Source organism: Hypanus sabinus, chromosome 4, assembly GCF_030144855.1.
Source record: "Hypanus sabinus isolate sHypSab1 chromosome 4, sHypSab1.hap1, whole genome shotgun sequence".
Taxonomy (NCBI): Eukaryota; Metazoa; Chordata; class Chondrichthyes; order Myliobatiformes; family Dasyatidae; genus Hypanus; species Hypanus sabinus.
Window position 1 is genome coordinate 53,720,325 of NC_082709.1, and position 16,116 is coordinate 53,736,440.

The window sequence follows — 16,116 nt, forward strand, 5'->3', positions numbered from 1 at the left end:
ACCAAGCATTGTTAACCATGAAGCGTACCCCTCTTCCTTTACTCTTCCCAGTGATGTTTCTCAACCTGTCTGCCCGGAACAGGGAGAACCCAGAGGGTTCGATGATCTGGTATCTCCTCCATCAGCCAGGTCTCCACGAAGCACAAAACGTTGGATTCCTCTGTTTCCTGCTGGTGGGAGACTCTGGCTCTCCATTCACGCAGCTTGTTGTCCAGAGACTGAATGTCAGCCAAGAGTATACTAAAGAGCGGCGGCCGATTAGCACGCCGTCTCAACCTCATCAGGACGCCAGCCCTTCTCCCTCGCCTCTGACGGGGCTTCCGAGGTAGCGGCAGTGTAGTAGGTGAGTCTCCAATTGATCACGCAAGCAGGGGATCCCAGTGTAGAAAATGGGGCATGTAGTGGGTAAATGCAGTCTTCCTGATGTTCAGGAGAGTCAGTCTATCAGATCTGATGTGTCCATCAGCCACTTGAACAAGAAATGTGAAGAAAATCGCAGAAAGCAAAAGTGAGATTTCCTTTTTTCATCTTAATGCTTAAAGTCTATGGGAAGTCCCAGTAAACTGGTAATCCAGACAGTAGTGAGAAGCTGAAAATAATTAATAGGTTTCAGTCTGCTGTTATTCTGTGAAAATTCATAAGAAATCGGAACAGAAGACCTCAGGCTGAACACACAACCCACCAACAACTTCATTTTTTATCAGCCTCCTGATCCTTCCGGGGATCGGATTTAAATTCCTACTTGTTTGTTAGCATTAGACTGCAGCTCAATACAAGTAAAACTGGAAACACCTTGGATTAATTCCTCAGTGATCTATTTTTATTTGAGAATATGCATTTCATTCATGATAAATACACATAAAATTACTATACAGTTTTCTCTGCATTCATTACAGCATCAGTGCAATGCATTCTCTTCCAAGGCATTGGCACTACCTGAGTTCCTCGTTAAACAACAACAAGAGCATAATTCCCAGCATGTTGAAATGACTTGCTCCTTTAGCCATCCTGTGGGCTTCTGTTGCCCACACCACACGCTCTCCTTCCAACCATTTCAGTATCAGCAAGGGCCTTATGACTGTTTCATGACTCAATTTTAAAATTGCTTTTCCACTCCTACAATATCCCATGCTTTCTCAGGCAAGCGTGGCCTAATAGACAAAAATGCACCTTGAAACCTTAAGACCATTAGACATTGAAGAAGAATTAGGCCATTTGGATCATGGAATCCTCTCTGTCATTCCATCATGGCTGATTTGTTATCCCTCTCAACCCCATTCTTCTTCCTTCTTCCCATAACCATTGATGCCCTTGCTAATCAAGAACGTGTAGCGGTGTGCTACACGCAGCGCTAAAATTACGACACGGAGTCGGTAACTGCAGTCAAAGGAAAAAAACTTTATTCGAAAACTTCAGCCTCACTTTTAAGCCTCTGTCAACCAGCCCCCCATGGCGAAGAGGCTCCAAAGCTCTGTGCTCGCAAACCCCCGTAGGCTATCTAATTGTGAGTCGGTTCGGATACGCTAGGAAATGAGTCGCCACATAACCCCCCCCCAGAACCGGCGATACACCCCCCAATGTCCACAGTCTGGGCCAGAACCTGCTTGGGAGGTCGGCCTCTGCGCCCAGGCGCCGGAAACTCGGCCGGTTGCGCCAGGTCCACATGGGCCGGCTTGAGGCGGTCCACCGTGAAAACCTCCTCCTTCCCCCCAACGTCCAGCACGAACGTGGACCCGTTGTTCCGGAGCACCGTAAACGGCCCCTCGTATGGCCGCTGCAGCGGCGGCCGATGCCCGCCCCTTCGTACAAACACAAACTTACAGTTCTGTAGGTCTTTGGGTACGCAGGTCGGGTGCCGCCCATGCTGTGAAGTGGGTATGGGGGCCAGGTTACCGAGCTTCTCGCGAAGTCTGCCCAGGACTGCAGCGGGTTCTTCCTCTTGCCCCCTTGGGGCTGGTAGGAACTCCCCGGGGACGGCCAGGGGCGCGCCGTATACCAACTCGGCCGATGAGGCGTGCAGGTCGTCCTTGGGCGCTGTGCGGATGCCGAGTAGGACCCAGGGAAGCTCGTCCGCCCAGTTGGCTCCTCGCAGGCGGGCCATGAGGGCCGACTTCAGGTGACGGTGGAAACGCTCCACTAGCCCGTTCGACTGTGGGTGGTAGGCAGTTGTGTGGTGCAGCTGAGTCCCCAAAAGGCTGGCCATAGCTGACCACAGGCTGGAGGTGAACTGGGCGCCTCTGTCGGAGGTAATGTGGGCTGGTACACCAAAGCGGGATATCCAGGCGGCGATCAGGGCTCGGGCGCAAGATTTGGAGGTGGTGTCAGTGAGCGGGACCGCCTCTGGCCATCTTGTGAACCGGTCCACGATAGTCAGGAGGTAACGCGCTCCGCGCGACACTGGCAGGGGGCCCACGATATCCACATGAATGTGGTCGAAACGCCGGTGGGCGGGATGGAACTGCTGCGGTGGGGCTTTGGTGTGCCGCTGCACCTTGGCCGTCTGGCAGTGCATGCACGTTCTGGCCCATTCACTGACCTGTTTGCGGAGTCCGTGCCAAACGAACCTGCTGGAAACCATCCGGACAGTTGTCCGGATGGAGGGATGCGCCAAGTTATGAATGGAGTCGAAAACACGTCGCCGCCAGGCTGTCGGGACGACGGGATGGGGCTGGCCGGTGGTGACGTCACAGAGTAGGGTCCTCTCACCTGGGCCCACGGGGAGGTCCTGGAGCTGCAGACCGGAGACTGCAGTCCTGTAACTCGGAATCTCCTCATCTACCTGCTGTGCCTCTGCCAGTGCCTCAAAGTCTACCCCTTGGGAAAGGGCATGAACGGTAGGGCGAGAGAACGCATCCGCCACGACATTGTCCTTACCCGAGACGTGCCGGACATCCGTCGTGTATTCAGAGATGTAGGACAGGTGGCGTTGCTGGCGGGACGACCAGGGGTCGGACGCTTTCGTAAACGCAAAGGTAAGCGGCTTGTGGTCCGTGAACGCGGTGAAGGGCCGACCTTCTAGGAAGTACCTGAAATGCCGGATTGCCAGGTAGAGCGCCAACAGTTCCCGGTCAAAAGCACTGTACTTGAGCTCGGGTGGCCGCAGGTGTTTGCTGAAAAAACGCCAGGGGTTGCCAGCGACCTGCGATGAGCTGCTCCAGCACCCCACCGACTGCCGTGTTTGATGCGTCCACTGTGAGGGCGGTAGGGGTGTCCATTCTGGGATGTACTAGCATTGCGGCGTCAGCCAAAGCTTCCTTCGTTTGAACGAAAGCGGCGGCGGACTCCTCGTCCCAGGTAATGTCCTTGCTCGGACCCGACATCAGGGCGAACAGGGGGCGCATGATCCGGGCAGCTGAAGGGAGGAAGCGGCGGTAGAAATTGACCATACCTACGAATTCCTGAAGGCCTTTGATCGTGGTGGGTCGGGGGAAGTGGCGGACCGCATCTACCTTAGCGGGCAGAGGGGTTGCCCCGTCTTAAGTAATTCTGTGGCCCAGGAAGTCAATGGTATCGAGTCTGAACTGGCATTTGGCAGGGTTGATTGTAAGACCGTACTCACTCAGTCGGGCGCAGAGTTGACGGAGGTGGGACAGATGCTCCTGACGACTGCCGCTGGCTATGAGGATGTCATCCAAATAGATGAACGCGAAGTCCAGGTCCCGTCCCACCGCGTCCATTAACCGCTGGAACGTCTGTGCGGCATTCTTCAGGCCGAACGGCATGCGGAAGAACTCGAAAAGGCCAAACGGGGTGATGAGAGCCGTTTTGGGGACGTCGTCAGGATGCATCGAGATTTGATGGTACCCTCGGACAAGGTCGACCTTGGAGAAGATCCGTGCGCCGTGCAGGTTTGCCGCAAAGTCTTGAATGTGCGGCACAGGGTAGCGGTCCGGTGTGGTAGCCTCGTTCAGCCTGCGGTAGTCGCCGCACGGTCTCCAGCCCCCCGTCGCTTTGGGCACCATGTGCAGGGGGGAAGCCCAGGGGCTGTCGGACCGCCGGATGATCCCCAATTCCTCCATTCTCTGGAACTCCTCCTTCGCCAGTCGGAGCTTGTCCGGGGGAAGCCGCCGAGCACGGGCATGGAGGGGTGGTCCCTGGGTCGGGATGTGGTGCTGTACGCCGTGCCTGGGCATGGCTGCTGTGAACTGCGGTGCCAGAACCGATGGGAACTCTGCCAGGACCCTGGTGAAGTCGTTGTCGGACAGCGTGATGGAGCCGAGGTGAGGGGCTGGCAACTGGGCCGCGCCCAGGGAGAACGTCTGAAAGGTCTCGGCGTGTACCAGTCTCTTCCTGGGCAGGTCAACCAGCAGGCTGTGAGCTCGCAAAAAATCCGCACCCAGAAGCGGTTGGGCTACGGCGGCCAGTGTGAAGTCCCACGTGAACTGGCTGGGGCCGAACAGTAGCTGCACCTGACGGGTGCCATAGGTCCTTACTGTGCTGCCATTCACGGCCCTCAGGGGGGGACCCGGTGCCCTGCTGCGGGTGTCGTAACTCGTCGGAGGTAAAACGCTGATCTCAGCCCCAGTATCGACCAAAAACCGGCGTCCCGACCTTCTATCCCACACATACAGGAGGCTATCCCGATGGCCAGCCGCCGTAGCCATCAGCGGCGGCTGGCCCTGGCGTTTCCCGGGAACTTGCAGGGCGGGCGGCAACGGCGGGCTTCTGCGCCCCACCGCTGGTGGTAGAAGCACCAGTGTTCATTGGGCCGGGGGTTAGCGGGCTCTGCGGCCGGGCCTGGACTGGTTTGCTGCTGGGAGCGTGGCTGGGAGGTCCGTGCGATGGACGCCCCGCTCACCTTTTTGGCGTTCCACAGCAAGTCCGCCCGGGCTGCCACCTTCCGGGGGTCACTGAAATTCGCATCGGACAGCAGCAGGCGTATGTCCTCGGGCAGCTGCTCCAGGAATGCCTGCTCAAACATGAGGCCTGTGTGTCCCTCGGCCAGAGACAACATCTCATTCATTAAAGCCGAAGGAGGTCTGTCGCCCAAGCCATCCAGGTGCAGTAAACGGGCAGCCCGCTCGCGACGTGAGAGTCCGAAAGTCCTGAGGAGCAGGGCTTTGAATTCCGTGTACTTGCCGTCTGCCGGGGGCGACTGTACGAACTCCGCGACCTGGGCCGCTGTGTCCTGGTCGAGGGAGCCCACCACGTAGTAGTAGCGGGTGTCTTCTGAGGTGATCCGGCGAACGTGGAATTGGGCTTCGGCTTGCTGGAACCATAGGTCCGGGCGCTGTGTCCAGAAACCTGGCAGGTTCAACGAAACCGCATGAACAGAGGCGGCGTTTGTCATTTCTGGTCCAAAAATCGTTTGGACCGTCGGGGTCACCAATTGTAGCGGTGTGCTACACGCAGCGCTAAAATTACGACACGGAGTCGGTAACTGCAGTCGAAGGAAAAAAACTTTATTCGAAAACTTCAGCCTCACTTTTAAGCCTCTGTCAACCAGCCCCCCATGGCGAAGAGGCTCCAAAGCTCTGTGCTCGCAAACCCCCGTAGGCTATCTAATTGTGAGTCGGTTCGGATACGCTAGGAAATGAGTCGCCACAAACGTATCAGCTCCGCTTTAAATATACCCAGTGCTTGGCCTCCACAGCTTTCTGTGACAGTGAATTCCATCCTCTGGCTAAAGAAATTCCCCCTCATCTCTGTTCTGAAGAGACATCCTTGTATTCTAAGGCTGTGCCCTAGATTCCCCCACTAAAGAAAACATCTTCTCCAGGTCCACTCTACCTAAGCCTTTCAATATTTACTAGGTTTCAATGAGATCCCTCTCATTCTTCTAAACTCCAGTGAATACAGGCCTAGAGCCATCAAGTGGTCCTCGTACATTAACCCTTTCATTCCCTTGAACCTCCTCTGAATCCTCTCCAATGGCAGCACATCCATTCTCAGAAAAAGTGCCCAAAACTGCTCACAGTGCTCCAAATGAGGTCTGACCAATGTCTCAACATTATGTCCTTGCTTTTGTATTCTAGTTATTTTGAAATGAATGGAAACATTGCATTTGCCTTCCTTACCGCCAACTCATCCTGCAAGTTATTGTTTAGGTATTTCTCAAGTCCCTTTGCCCGTTTGATTTCTGAATTGATTTCCCCATTTCACAGTAGCGTAGCCATTAGCAGAATACTTTTACAGGTTGGGGAGTTCTGGGGTTTGGAGTTCAGTTGCAGATGTTTTCTGTAAGGAGTCTCTGTATGTTCTCTCCATGCAATGTGTGGGTTTTCCCAGGGTACTCTGTTTCCCTTACACAGTCCAAAGTTGTATCGGATAGTCATTGTAAATTGTCCTGTGATTAGGTTTGGGCTGATCAGGGCTGTGGGGTTGCCGGCGCTACACAGCTTGAAGGGTTGGAAGGGCCACACCTTACATGTAGGTAGCCTCCAACCTGATGGCGTGAACATCAATTTCTCTAACCTCCGGTAATTCCCCACCCTCTCCTTCACTACTCCCCATTCCTGTTTCCCTCTCTCACCTTATCTCCTTACTTACCCAGAACGTCCCTCCAGTGTTCCTCCTCCTTCCCTTTTTTCCATGGTCTCCTATCTTTTATCAGATTCCTCTTTTTACAAATCTTTATCACTTTCACCAATCAACTTCCTAGCTCTTTACTTCACCCTTCGCCCCCCCCCCCCCGGTTTCTCCCTGTTGCCTCACACCTTCTTCCTTTCCTCCCCCACCCCACCACCACCTTCTTACACTGACATCTCCACTTTCTATCCAGTCCTGATGAAGGGTCTTGGCCTGAAATGTCAACTGTACTTTTTTCCATAGATGCTGCCTGCCCTGCTGAGTTCCTTCAGCATTTTGTGTGTGTGGCATGAGGGTAGAGAGCAGTGGGCTAACCATACCTCTATGAGGTATGTCAGTATTGATTGTTAGCGAAGAGATGTTATTACCAAATCGCACTAACTCTGCTCTCCCAATGGGGAAGTCATAGATCCAGAGGCAGATGGTGGTACAGAGGTCCAGGATTGAAGTTTGTTGATTAGTACTGAAGGAATGGTGGTGCTGAATACCAAGCTGTAATTGGTAAACAAGAGCCTAATGTAATTTCAACAGATGCCGCCTGACCCGCTGAGGTCTTCTGGTAGTTTGTTATTTATTATAAAGCAGAGTTTGGGCACCATTTACCTCTCTTCTTCACACTGTTGTTACCTGTTATTCCTACCGCTAATCCTTGAGGGAGGTACTCTCTTGTTTGAGATATGCCTTGAATTGTTTCAAATTTTTCGTTTGTATTCTTGAGATAATAGTCCAGTAATAACTCTAGGTCCATTAAGTTTCACTTTGCATGTAAATCATCCCACTGCCTCTGTGTACAGTAATTGCGACTGTGTGCAATGGAAATGGGAATGGGAGTATGAAGAGATGTAGAATGAACTGATGATTTTAGTGGAACCAAATTTGGGATCTCCCATCTTCCACCGCTGCACAGATTAACTCTTGTCGCCTCTCTGGTCTGCGCTTGGATCTCTGCCTGTGTCAAACCAGGAAAATTGTAGGTAATCAGCACAGTGTGCCCCCATTTAAATCCTTTTTTTCAAAAGAAAGCAGTATATGTGGAGCAAAATAATAAAGACCAAGGTAGCTTTTCCCAAGCAGAATTCCCTATTCAAAACAAAATCTCATTAAAGTTCGTTCAGGATTAAGAGAGCACATTTTCAGTTATTATCCTCGTGATGCTGCAGAATATTGTGAAGAACTTTGCATCGACAAGCTGTCAGTGAACCAGTCATTAGAGGCCTTGTTACTCACTGCACAGGCTGCAACTCTTCAGGACTTTGAACTACGCTCTAGCAAAAGACCTTGACACTTCTGTTCTCGTGGGATATCTTGGTGGACACATAGGTTTTGAACAGGGTTCCAGGAACAGAGAAAACCTGATTTCAGTGCAAATTGACACTTGTTCTTACCCAGCCTGAATATCATTTATAGCATTTACTGACTCTGTAACCAGGCAATTATCTGTTGGCAGAAGTTTGGCATGTAAATTAGTGAGGGAGATTTTTAGCCCAGCAAGAGATACAGTTGTAAATTTTAAAACAAGATTACTCAGCTATCATCCAAAAATGGAATTCACTGCAAGGATTGTTTGGCAAAATGATTTTTCGTGAACTTTTGGACAGTCATTCTTGTTCTAGGCTGTAAGTTAGAGAATATCCAAAATTCTGCCCAAACATGGATAGCTCTGTTTGGCCATCGCCAGCTCACCAGTGTATATTCCTTGTTAAAAATTACTCATACTTTAAATTCTCATCCTGATTTTCAAAATGGACCACTGTTTCACCTTCCACTATTCTTATAATCTTTCTCCAGAAATCTCTAAAATCTGGCAATTTTGTCCTCTCTGCTTTCCCAGTCCACTACTGGCTGGTGAGCCTGTGGCTGCAAAGGTCCTCAGTTCTGGAATACCTTCCATCTGCAAGTTTCATTTCTCCGTAAATATGCTCAAGGTCTTTCACTTTGAACATCTATCTGCCTTATTTTACTTTTCATAGACAAGGAGTAAAATTTTGTTTGAAAATACCACCGGGAAACACTTTGGAATATTCTTCAACATTCACGCATATATGTAAATAGAGCTTACTGTGTTGGCCAAGCAATTTATTTGGTGCAATAGGATTTGGAAAAGCATTCTTTCTTGAGTGAAACACGAGAACAACCTTCCTTGCATCTTTTTGTGAACCAGACACTTCCTCGCATGAATTACTCTTGCGTGTTTGAGATGACTTTCAGCACTTGAGATGCAGTAAGTGATCTTGTCCACTTTGCAGAACTTATTCTGAGGCTTTGTTGGAGAAACTAGGCCAAGTTGCTTCCAGAAAGTTTGGTTAGCCTGAAGGCTATCTGTACTGGGTTCCAAAACTTATCTTCCATTTTCCGGTCTCCTTGTCATCACTGATCCTAAATCATTTCAGAATTACAAATGTCCAATCATCTGATCATTTCTAATCTTCACCCCCATGTCAGGCCTTCCATCTCAGCTTCCTAATGGAGGCATAGTTCAAGTGAATAGCCAGAGACCTTTTACCGGGGTGGAAACAATAAATAAAAGAGGGCATAAAGAGGGCATAATTTTAAGGTGATTGGAAGGAAGTATAAAGGGGGGGGGGATGTCAAAGGTATGTATTTTACACAGAGACTGGTGTGTGCATGGAATGTACAATCAGGAGTGGTGGTAGAGATATTAGGGACATTTAAGAAACTCTTAGATAGGCACATGGAGGGTTATGTGTGAAAGAAGGGTTAGATTGATCTGAGAGTAGGTTAAAAGGACAGCACATCATCATGGTCTGAAGGGTCAGTACTGTGTTGTAATATTCTATGTTCCATGTTTTCTCCATAGAGACTGAAGCTGAGAGGAGACCTAAAAAAAATATGAAATTATAACGCATATAGATTGGGTAGATTAGTCTTTTCTCAGATAATACAGGGGCATAACTTTAAGGTGAAAGGGAGAAAATTTGTCAAGTGTAGGGGTAGGTGACTGGAGTCTTCTGCTAGGGGTAACGGTGGAAAGAGACATGATAGGTAGATTTAAAAGACATTTAGAGAGGAACAAGAACCAATGCAGGGATATGAAAAATGTCCAGGCAAATGGGATTATTTTGGCATTGGAGGCATTTTGGCACATACATTTTAGGCTGAAGTTCATGTTTTATATTGCTCATCTTTGAATTCCAATCAAAGATCCAAACAGCATCAGAAGCAGTCCTATGATTTTAGATCTGAGGAGGAGGATAAATGAATTCTTGACCCAAGGATTGTGGTCAGATTCCACTTAGTATATACTGTGCAAAAAATGAAATAAAATAAGGTTAAAAGCTGGAAGAGACATGTTTTCCAAGTTTTGAGATCATTCGATGGAAGATAAAGTATCGACAATGAAAGGATGCAAGGAAAAAAATATGAGGTAGGGAATATATTCGGAAATGTGCTTGTCTAAAGATAAAACTGTTCAAACTGGACAGTGTCTCATGCTTTCGCTGGATCCCAAGTGGCCCAGTCTGTGAAGGTAATGTGTCACTTCCCATACTCTCCTCTGCTGCCACTGATTTCAGTCAATGTGGCAAAAATGGACACTCAAATTTCCCTCAGGACTCGATGACAGGAACCTGTAGAAATCGAGCACAAGAAGTAGACATGTTTGTCACGCTCAGCTCAGGGAGTCATTACCTGACAATTTAACAGAAACGGAGAAGCTGTTGTGACAATTATAGTGCTACAGAATAAATATAGATTAGCTTTAGAACTTGAAAGCAATGAATAGTAGCAGCCATGGAAAGTTATGGAAGGGCACAGTACACCATTAATAGAAATTTCACTCTATTTTAAGACGTGTATGCCACAAAGCGAGAAACAGATGTATACAACACAGCCCTAAAGAATGAAGACATGACACATCCTTTGAACTTCTTGGAAACTCTGGGATCCAAGCACTACTTTAACATTTGTCCGAATAAATAGTTTTGTTGTCTCAATCTGCCATCTGACTTCATCTTGTAGAAAATTCTAAACTACTTAAAGGGCAGCTCAGTGGGAAATTTCAGTGGAGGGGTAGTTCAAGGAATCTCATTAAGCCATCCCGAAATCTGAAGGCTTCCCTTACAATTCAATCATGTTACCAATTTATTGTGTATTTAGGCATTGAATGGAGGAGAAGTTGTACCTCGCCCAGTTGCCTTTGATGTTGAATCTCTGTGCATGTCTATTGAAAGCACTCTCAGTGGATAAAGGTTTGTGGGAAATAAAAAGGAACTGAAAAAACATGAGAACAGCAAATATGAAATGTTATGATTGTTCTCTTCAGAATTGAAAATACTTTGAGAGATCAAGTAAAAGTATTTGAAATCATATAGGATCTAAATCAAAGGTTCCCAACCTTTGTTTTGTGATGGACCACTACCACTAAGCAAGCGGTTGGCAGCCCCTGGTCCAATCAGAGTAGGTAGAGAGATGACATTTCCATTGGTAGGAAGTTCATGAATGATGGGTAAAGGCAGGAAAGTGGGACAGGTTGGATTGTTTTAAAATGAAATCAGTATAGATATCTTCCCCCTAAATTTCTGTGAAACTGGTGGTTGTCTCTCGGGGTCTGAGGAAGTCTAAACATTGTGCAGTCATTTGTGGATACGCATGTGGCTTCGGAGGCCGAAGGCCGAAGCACACGTGCGGTTGCAGGTTGAACACGGAATGGCGGTTGTTGGAACAGGTGCATACACAGCTTTGTGGTGTCGGTCTCGTGCTGCTGCAAGGTGCTGATTTTGGTCATCCTCAAAGTCAGACGCAGCTTTTCTGGTCAGGGCCTGCCATGCAGCCCTGTCGGCTGCGGACTCCTCAAGCTGTCGAGGCTGGAGGTCTGCCCATGTGATGTACGATTTCAAATTGTCTTTGAATCTTTTTTTGGGACGGCCCTGATTGCGACTGCCTTGCTCAAGCTCACCGTAGAGCAGCTGCCTGGGGATTCTTGTTTCACCCGTGCGGATCACATGGCCAGTCCAGTGTAGCTGGGTCTGGAAGATCCTTGCCTCAATGCTTGTGCTGCTGGCTCTGTCAATGACTTCCTGGTTGGTGATTTGGTCCTGCCATCGAATCCTCATGATCGACTGCAGAGAGCACATGTGAAACTGCTCCAGCTGTTTGATGTGCCTGCGGTACAGGGTCCAGGTTTCACAGCCGTACAGGAGAGAGGTGAGGACCACAACCTTGTACACTTTGAGCTTGGTTGAATGTCCTTGTGCTCCAGAACTCTGACACAGAGTTTCCCTAGTGCCTGGCTGGCTTTCTGGATCCTTGCTATGACCTCTTTATCAAAGGATCCGTCACTGGAGATGGTGCTTCCTAGATACTTGAAGCTCTCCACGTTCTTCAGGACAGTGCCGTCGATGATGATGCATGGCTGAGGAGGGTGACTGTTTGGTGTAGGTTGTGGGAGAACTTATGTCTTACCGAGGCTGAACAGCTTTGAGGCTGCAGAGGACTTGTCAACAATCGTCTGTAGGTGGTTCTCCTGGTGGGCCATGAGGGCACAGTCATCAGCAAACAGTGATGAGCCTCCTGAACGTTTTGGTCTTTGCAGCAAGGCTTCTCAGGTCAAACATCGATCTGCCTAGGCAATATCTTGCGTAAATACCCAGGTGTAGGTCCTTAACAGCATGCTTCAGCATTTGGGTGAAGAAGAGGTTGAAGAGCACTGGTGCTGGAATGCACCCTTGCTTCACGCCATTTGAGATGCTGGAAGTCTCAGATGGGGAACCACCTGAGAACACTTCTCCTGTCGTGGAGCAGGCGGATGAGTGGAGTGAATTTCTGTGGGCAGCCAAGCTTTCTAAGGATTATCCACAGTGCGTTTCTGTTGACTGTGTCAAACACCTTCATCAGATCAATGAAGACAGAGTATAATTTCATGTTCTGTTCCAGACACTTCTCCTGTATCTGTCTCACTGTGATATCATGTCAACATTGCTGAGTTTGGGACGAAAGCTGCATTGCAACTCGGGAAGGTTCTCTTCTGACACTGTTGGAATCAGTCTGTTGAGGATAAGTTTCTGTGAAACTATAATAAACAATAATCCACTTCAAACAAGCTCAAGCTTTGGGATACAGTGAAACAGTAGATTGGTTTCTATTTGTATTACACAATCTACTATCTAAAGTCACCATAAGATTACTGATATGGACAGATATCAGTTATAGACCAAGTTCAAGACCGTATAGAGGATCAAGTCAAAGAACTCAAAGCTATTGTGTGATATACTTTTCTGCAGTTTTGATAACATGTACCACCCTCTGGTTACTTTTAGTTAATACGAAACTCGTTAATCTTTAAAACCATTCCGCAAATAACATAATTCACTTTTATGAGTGTGTAACTTACTCCTGCTCTGAATGCAGTTAAGAATTTGCCCTTGATCCATGGGCTAAGTACACAATATATTAGCAGCCAGGTGTACTTACCCATTTCACAGATTCAGTTCCATTCACATCCATAGTGCTGACTTTCAGAGTACAACACACAACCAATACCTCAAGATACTGAAAGTTTAGCACCAAGAGACCAGAATTTAAGGCCCAGTGTTTAGGCTCCTGTCATCAGTGAATTAGGACTTCAGTGACCTGCGTGTCCTGGGAGTGAACCTGGGGATCAAGGCTTGGGTGTCAAATCGGAAGTCTGGACATCAAGGTACATAGGTCGGAGCTGTTTCTCTGCGAGTCTGCCCGGGAAGTCAAAGTCCAATGCTCACTAGCCTGCATCTGCTGGTCTTGAGGCCTGTTCTGGGGTTAAAAGACTGTATGTGCAGGCAGTCCTCAGGTTACGAACGTCTGACTTATGGACAACTCGTACTTATGAACGGATTGCCATAGATCCTATTATATTAAAAATTTGAGTTAAATACAATGGTTCGTAATAACAAATGCACGCACTACTCTGTGACGCTCAAGAAAACATTGCACGGCCTCAGCGGTTCGTCTGCTCGAGGAAGGAGAACGCCGTCCGCCATTTTAAGTTGGATCACGTTGCCATTAACAGTGTGTTGAGTGTGTAACTTTGTATTTGGCTTAAACTTTTCTCTTACTTACCCTTGTAATGATGCCTCCAAAGCATAAATCTAATGCAAGTGCTGGTGATGCATTAAAGAAAAGGAAAACGATCATGATTGAAAATAAAGTGGAAATAATAAAGCGATTAGAAAGAGATGAAACGCTATCAGTCATTGGAAAAGCGTTAGGCTAGTCGGTCAACGATCGGAACAATTTTAAAGGATAAAGTGATGATAGCATTTGAGGAAGAAGACTGGGACCTAAAAACTCCAGAACTGAAAAAGTTTTTGATGAAAGAGTTAGCTGAAGCCTTTCATCTCATTGAAGCAGGGGTGGCAAAGTTAGAGGGGCAAAATCCTAATACAGAGAGGTTCACCGAAGTTTACCATACAGTTACCAAGGGCTTCAGCTGCTACAAAGCCATTTATGAGGAGAAAAAGAAAAGATCTGCATATATACTATATACTAAGACAAACATTTGACTAACTGATGCTAAATAAGAACCATATGTACCCGTTCTGACTTACCTACAAATTCGACTTAAAGACAGACTTAGTAATGGATCTCATTCGTATCCCGGGGTCTGCCTATACTTATGTGCGAGAGAGGAATGGAGCTTCCTTTGAACTTTTTGGTCTGGTGCTTTTGTGTTCTGTGTTATTCAGCTGAGCATTGTGGACTTGCTATGTTAGCACTGGAATGTGTGCTGACACTTGCAGGCTGCCCCCAGCAAACTCTTGGGTGTGTTGGTTGTTAACACAAATGACACATTTCACCATAGGTTTTGAAGCACATGTGATAAATAAACTTGAATCTTAAGAAATGACCAAGGACTAGTTTTTTGTCCTTTCCACCTAATTCTTCCCACATTTTTCAGACATCTCTCTGTAATTTGTCTTATTAGGTCTTTGTCTATTGGTTTTTGATTGTCTGATTCCGTGGTTAGCTTAATGAGACTGGAGAAGGCAACAGCAGAAAATGGAGAATCTACAAGTATTCATTGTATGGTAAATACAACCTCTTCCTCAATGTTGCAAAAACAAAGGAATTGGTTGCGGACTGCAAGAGGAATGGAGACTGGCTAACCCCTATTGACATCAATGGCTCTGGGGTTGAGAGGGTAAACAGCTTTAAATTCCCTGGCATAAACATCACCGAAGATCTCACGTGGTCTGTACGTACCAGCTGTGTGGTCAAAAAGGCACAACAGCACCTTTTCACCTCAGGTGGCTGAAGAAGTTTGGCATGGCCCCCCAAATTATAAGAGCTTTCTATAGGGACACAATTGGGAGCATCCTGATTGGTTGCATCACTCCCATATGGTTGCATCACTGCCTGGTATGGGAACTGTACCTCCCTCAATCACAGATCCCTGCAGAAAGTGGTGTGGACAGCCCAGCACATCTATAGATGTGAACTTCCCACAGTTCAGGATGCTTACAGAGACAGGTGTGTAAAAAGGGCCTGAAGGATCATTGAAGACCCGAGTCACCCCAACCACAAAATGTTCCAGATGCTATCGCTCAGGAAACGGTGCCACAGCATAATAGCCAGGTTCCGAGACAGCTTCTTCCAACAGCCAATCAGACTGTTTAATTCATGCTGACACAACTATATTTCTATGTTACATTGACTGTCCTGTTGTACATAATATTTATTATAAATTACTGATTACACATTGCACATTTAGATGGAGATGTACCGTTAAGATTTTTACTCCTCATGCATGTGAAGAATGTAAGTAATAAAGTCAATTCAATTCAATTCAACTAACAGCTTAACTTGGTGCTGGACTGGTTTTCACACGCAGTTCTGTGCCCATTGCATATACACCCACAAGAGACTAATATTGCAGATGCCTGGCATCATTTGAAGGCACCTTTTATTTCTTAAACTTGCAATGGCGACAGCACATATTTGGTAGGGATTCAACCATGACAGTCACATCACTAAAATATTTTGGAGCAGATAATATTTTATACAATTGTCGTTCTATTATAGCCCAGACCACTATTGAGCTGCAATGCTGAGAAACCTTTAAGAATGGAGAAACATACATGAGAGTTGGCAAAAAGACAAAATTGCTTGTCAGTTCACCTTGACACAGAAGGCGAACACATAACAGATCTGATTGAAGGGTCAGTGATGGAATAGTTGAACAAAGTTCAAAGTAAATTTTTATTTTTCAGTTTTATTTTATTGAGATACACCAGCCAGCAATCTCCCGATTTATTCCTAGCCTAATCACTGGACAATTTACATTGACCTATTAACCTACCAACTGTTATGTCTTTGGACTGTGGGAGGAAACCGCAGCACTGGGAGGAAACCCACGCGGTCATGGAGCGAAGGTATAAACTCTTTAAAGGTATTGAACCTGGATCACCTGTACTGTAAAAGTGTTGTGCTAACCACTGCACTACTGTGCCTTTATCAAAGTATAAATATGTCACCAAATACTTTGATGGTATTGGGTTTGCTGACCTCGAAGTTCTAAACTCAGATGAAGACCCTAAGCCCTGTTGGATATAAATAACCACAAGTACTCTCACTGAAGTTGGAATATACTGTATC